Below are 6,974 nucleotides of genomic sequence, written 5' to 3'. Positions count from 1 at the left end.
TGTATGGCATTTTGTGGGTGAGCATCATCACCTGTTGCAGCATGAAAACGCACGGCCCCATGTTGCAAGGATTTGTACACAATTCCTGGAAGCTGGAAACATCCCAGTTCTTGCAAGGCCAGCATACTCACTGGACATGTCGCCCACTGAGCATGTTTCGGATGCTCTGGATTGGCGTATACGACAGCGTGTTCCAGGTTCCTGCCAATATTCAGCAACTTCGCACAGCCATTGAAGAGGAGTGGACCAACATTCCACAGGCTACAATCAACAACCTGATCAACTCTATGCGAAGGAGATGTGTTGCACTGCGTGAGGAAAATGGCGGTGACACCAGATACTGACTGGTTTCCAGACCCCCCCGGACCACCCTAATACAGTGAAACTGCACATTTTCGAGTGGCCTGTTATTGTGGCCAGCCTAAGGCACACCTGTGCAATGCCCAAGCTGTCTGATCAGCATCTTGATATGCAACACCTGTGAGGTGGATGGATTATCTCGGCAAAGGAGAAGTGCTCATTAACACAGATTTTGAACAATATTTGAGAGAAACAGGCCTTTTGTGTACATAGAGAAAGTCTTAGATCTTTGCTCATGATGAATGGGGCCAGAACAAAAGTGTTGCATTTATAATTTTGTTCAGTGTAGATTGAAGGCTACAATATATGCCATTATATCTACCAACATCACCTAGCAAAGCTTAACATCAGGAAACACATGGCCCCCTCAGTTTCAGAAACAGCCAGTGGCGTGGGGTGGGGTAAATTTTTGGGGAAGCCAAGTGAGAGGGGATGACCTTTTTGGAGGGAAATTATCTAATGCATTGTGATATTAAAATGCAGGGTATAATTTTAGACGCTGAAAGTTGCATTTACCAACACGTATACTCTCTCTCTCTCTCACTCAGTCACTCTCTCATCCCAAATAGCATACATAGTCCACTGCTTATAGTGTAGGTTAAAAATAAAAGAAACATTCACAAGCTCAATCAGAAAAAGATACATTGCATAGTAGCAGTGGTGCATGAATCAAATAGGCCTACATGCTTCTTACTGCTTAGCCAAACTCCAAATCTCCACCCTCCATAATTGCACTAGCTGAAGTTGCTAACAGCTCCCGTTATTTCACCTGAATGACGTTGATCGCATGCTGTGATTTGAGACAGCAGCTGGCTTCCCGTGGCATCATCCTGACTAAGACACAGTTAGGCAATGGCATGACAGTGGCCTCATCTGATTGGTTAATCATTTATTTTTTCTTTACAAAGGGATGCCAACTCTGCCCGGCCTCCTCGCGTGAAGGCCAGTCTACGGTGGTGCATTATAGTGTTTCATCACACATCCAACCAGTGAGAATCGTGGAAGAGATGACAGCAACAACTGATAAGATTTATTGAAACTATAAACATTGTGTTTTTATTGAAATGATAAATAGACACATGATAAATGATAAACGCCACTGGAAACTGGAAAGGCAGTAAAACTGGCTGTAGACAGGACATTTAACTCTGGAATAGGCTCCTCATTGTTTATGTCAAGAGCTAAAAGAGCAATTGTGAACTGTCTCTCTTCTATTTTTTATATGATCTATTCTTTACTTACTACAGGTTAGCAAACTAACACATGTTGGGTATTTGCACAGCAGCAAAAATGATATAATGATCATTGTAGACTTTGACCTCTGCCTCTGGTGTTAGCAGGTAGGCCTGTACTATTTAATCTGTCAAATAAAATGACACTGTGACCTTTTGATCACTGTGACCATTTTTATTTGTTATCAAATCCAAATGTACAGGTTTATATTACAGTGAATGACTTTTGAAATATCAAATGCAGAGACAACTTATAAAAGTTGTTCTCCATTTAGGGGATTGTTAAACATTTGTTTGACTGACTAAAGTAATAATGGTTTGAAAATGACATAATGGTAAAACAAGTGAAACAAAATCTGCCTACCAGGACCTTTAAGGTTAAGTAAGGTAAGGCTGTTTTAGAAGTAAATCTGCTGTTTCATTTATGGTATTTAGAGATAAAAACATGGCATCTCTTAAACAGAATCTTAATATCACACAGACCAAGACTGTGAGTGTAGAGAACATTACAGTAGCTTGCTAAACGGATTCATCTCAGTCAACATTTTCTGGCCATGTTAGTGCAGCTGGATACAATGTTCTGCATTAGTGACTCACTGGCACCACTCAGCTACCTTTAAGGTACAATTATGTAAGATTTGGCCAGAATGTAAGTTTACTGCTTTTAACTTTTTTACTAAATGTACTAACATTATCAACAAAATGCAAAGAAGCAACAGTTCTGACATTATGTCAAAGACGTCTATATATTGTGTAGTGAAGCAAGCAGTTTTAACAGTTATTGCTTAAAACTTACTAGTCACTATTTAAAAGCTACTAGTACTTATTTATTAGTTACTAATAACTATACCACCAGTTACTAATAACTATTCCCATTTTACTAGTGACAACTGATTAGATACTAGTACTTAATATTTAGTTACTAATAACTATGGCATTAGTTACTCGTAACTATTTTCTATTTACGACTAACTAATTATATAACATTTTTGCTATTGAAATATATGGGGCTCTGCAGTTCACATATCATCTATTCATTAGTTACTAGCAACTATTTGATAGTAAATAGTAACTATTTTCATTTTACTAGGATTTATTATTTATATACTAGTACCTATTCACTAGTTACTAAGTAACTATTCCAAAAGATGCTAATAACATTTTCGTGCTTACTAGTAAAGTGTTTTTTGTTACTAGGAATTCATTAATTAACTTGTTGATAGTAACATTTAATTCTTACTAACTATAACTTATAGCTAATGGAATAGAATAATAATAAGCACTAGTATCTAAATAAATGTCAAGTTGTGCTGTGTTTAAACTACTACGTGTCTATATTGTGTAATATCAATCTGCATGTAATACTCCTTAATACTATCCACTGTTACACAATCTAACCGGTTGAGTCAGATAGCTGCCCAGCCTGAGTCTAGGTTCCACTTAAGGTTTTCTAGAAGTTTTGTTTTCTGTAAATAATATTATAAAGAGTGCTCTACATGAAAAGTACAATTAAATAACTTCCGTTGTAACTAAACAAATAAACAAAATAAAATCAGTTTTGAACATTAAAATGCCTATACACCCTCAGTTATTTACTACTATTTCAACCAACTCTTTCTAAGATTTAAAGACAGAGTGCAACTATTAAAGGCAGACAAACCTCTTTTAGGATAGTGCAGGTAATAGGATGTGTAAAGCAGGAACTAACATGCAAGGTTAGATGGGTTTTTGAAAGGATTTAATTAATCACAAGCACAGTCTATAGAACTGATATTACAAATTCAAGACATTATTGCTAAATAGAAAGTATAATCCAACATGCATTATACACACAATTTACAGCGTGTCTTTGATAGCCTAGAAGGCGTAAACATCATGTTAATGATGCCTGCAGCTTTGTGGAAGACTTGTTTTACATGTTGACTGAATGCCAATGACCTGATTTGCTACTTCCACTGTGAGGCTTTGTTTTTTACTCCCAAGCTATAAAGACAGGCTAAATAACTTTGATCGACAAGATCAAGCACATTAGCAGGGTATCTGCACACTTTTTAAAATCAAAAGGGACAGATAAGGATCTACACAGGCGCTCCCTTTTTCTCTATGAATTCAAGTTGTTTTAAAACATATTAAAATTAATTAGACATCATCTCACATTTAAGACATTTATAATACTTTTAAAAGACATTTTACGACCCTCATTTTTTAATTTCAATCTTTGAAAACTTTTAGGATATATGGATATATAGATTAAATACTGGCCCCTCTTCTAAAATTTCAGCATTAAGAATTATACTGCTGAAACACAAACAAAAGAAAGCATGTTACGAATATGATTTAATAAAGCCTGCTGAGCAGTATGAACAATTTGCTGCCATTTGATTATCACACTGTCACACACTGCAGCGTATAAAAACAGTGCACCTGTGACCTGACTTCTGTTTTGTTTTATTCCTACACAGGACTCCTGCACAAAATACACACAGATTATCAAGTAGCATTTGTTTTACACACACACACACACACACACACACACACACACACACAAATTTTCTCATGACAGTAATATATTTTTACAAAATTATAACTTATTATGTAGTGTTGGCATTATGGATATGCAAAAACAATGCTTCCAGAAGCAGCTGCTGATGTTTAACTGGGTTGAGGGCTCTTCAGGGTCGTGTGCAGTAGTAAGCACTTTACATACAGCATGTGTAGATCAGCGAGGGTAAGAGTAGAAAGTGGCTTTGGAATTATATTTGACTGATAGTCCTGTCTAAGTCAATTCGTCATTGTGACGCCACCCCCGAGTAAACAAGTTCACTGATCTGTGTAAGGCAACTTACATTGTCTAACTGATTTGATTGGCAAAGTAAGCCAAATCTAGAGACATTTTGCATCTACTTTGTAGACATGTTGTTGGTTGTGATGAATACTTGATGAATACACACACCCAAATGTAGCCAAGTGCAACTATATGAACTTTTACAGTACATCAGATATAAAATCTCTTCTATATCTTCTCTATGTGCTCTTGGTAGGAATTACATACAGTATAAATGTTTTTGTCAAAAACAGCAGTGATCTATTGAGAATTGTTAAAAGCAGTTACTACTACAGTACAGTTAAAACTATACATCCAGCATACATCATGTAATACTAATAAATCTTTTTGATGGTGTGTATTACATAGTGTTGTTGTGAGCAAAATAAAACATTTAAAATATGGCTTAAGGCTTAGTTTTTCCAAAGAACAAGCCTGACTCTTCTTCCATGTTACATTATACTTAATATCTAACCATGATACATTTAACTTGTTATAGCTGTGGTGGAGAAAAGAAAAAAAAAGAAACTGTTGGTTTGATTGGTTGGCTGTCATTCTGTCTGCAGAGATCATCAGGGGTTGGAGTAGGAGTGAGTTGCACCAGATGCACTAGATGACATGTTATAACCATCTGAAAAACAGAAACAAAACAAAGTGTCAAATGATGCTAAAACAAGACTAAGAGTCTATGCTAGTGCCTCTGTGAGGATGTTCATTGGCAAAGTGGTGCTTTGAGCTAAACGGTAAGTCAGCATGGCAACATGCTCACAATGATCATGTTAATACGCTGATGTTTATGCTACATTCACGCAGTGTCAGGAGTCTTTAGTTGACAATTCTGCCACATTTGAATCCATGCCATAATAATATGGGCTGCTCTAATAGCACATCAAGGACCCCCAACAAGTGAATGTGGTGTTTAATACTCTGGACTGAATATTAGAGAAGAGCCATTTAGTCAGTGAACACAGTGACATCTGGTGGCTTGTAAAACTTATAGCAGCCCTCCAACACTGAGGCTGAAGCACCACCACACCTCACTGATTAGTTTTAGTCTCATATGTGTGAAATAAAAGTCCAACAATCCTGTGAGTTATTATTAAACCTGTATACTTTTGTCCAGTATAGAGGTTATGTTGCAAAAAGCCTAGATAAAATATTTTTGCTGACATGCTCATTAATGTACCTTTTTGTGTAGTTTAGTCCAAGTGACACGGTGGGCTCACCTTTTTAACTTCATTATTGATATTTGACATGTCATTTCAGTCGCAATGTGATATAATTGGAGAGTGATTAATTACATTAGTCTATTTATTATTTTTTACATTATTTCTTGGTAACAGGATGAAATGTCCTCATAGTTATGATTATGTTTTTGTAATGCACCTCGACTTATTTCTCTATTACTCTCCTCTCTTCTTATTCCACTAATGTGGAGATCACAGAGATGGCTGTAAAACTTTCAAAATGGTCAAATTGAAAAAGCACTTTCAAAGCACCAGTGAAGCTTTGGACATCATCAGTCACAGGATATTCTTTATTTGACACAGCATATTAAAACAGCGTGCTTCACAGGAGTGAAACAAGCTTTGGACCTGAGGTATCATCTGCTTATCTTGAGCTAACCACAGCTAATGCAATCCAAATTAGGTTAGTGACCTGGGCCCTGTTTCAGAAAGCAAGCTTAACAAACTCTGAGCTTATCCCTGAGCTCTGAGTTGACTGAGCCTGAGGTGGGAAACTTTGAGCTTATCCCTGAGCTCTGAGTTGACTGAGCCTGAGGTGGGAAACTCTGAGTTTTCGGGTTCCAGATTAAAATTAGTTCAATCAACTCTGAGTATATTGAGCCTGATGGACGCTCGTGTGTGGGGGGATGAAGAAAAGCCATCATCAATGGAGCTCCGATACTACGATTCACCATGGCAACGGTTAAATAAATGTAGAGCCTCCATTTTAATCGGGTGGAGCTAGAAATTTGAATGCGTGCCAGTGCGGACCATGAACACAGGAGTGGAGGAAGGATCAATGCTTTAACATTATTAGGCTACTTTACAGCGTTGCTCATTCATCATTTACCAGACTGGAATTTCCTTGATGAATGAAAGTGCTGGAATTCTCCTACAGCCCATTACATTAGATTTAAAAGGCTATATTTAATAAGCTGTAGGCCTAACCCGAACGGACTAAATGCTGTGGCAATTGGCTGCCAGATTATGAAAATAAACGGTGCCCAGGGCTTGACATAACCAAAGTTACTAGCCAGACAGCATTTTCACTAGCCATATTTTTGTTGTTGGGAAAATACATTTTATAAGATTAAATTTGACTTTGGCATGCTGAAGTTTACTTGAACTAGATTTATAACCTTTTTAAATGAAAATAAACACCCAATCGAGACTACTGCTAAGAAGTTTTTTTTTTAAACATGTAGCCTAGTCTTTTATGACAAAGACATATAAAGAGTAGCTTCTTATTGCATTTAATAAAAGTGGTGCATGGGTGTAGAATAATTGAAAAGATAAAAACTAACCTGAAAAACCTAAACTTTCTGTTTAAAT

This window comes from Micropterus salmoides, unplaced genomic scaffold (assembly GCF_014851395.1).
Source record: "Micropterus salmoides isolate LMB-PRFRI ecotype aquatic unplaced genomic scaffold, ASM1485139v1 Ms_hic_scaffold_18, whole genome shotgun sequence".
Lineage (NCBI taxonomy): Eukaryota > Metazoa > Chordata > Actinopteri > Centrarchiformes > Centrarchidae > Micropterus > Micropterus salmoides.
Note: the sequence above shows the minus strand (reverse complement) of the source record.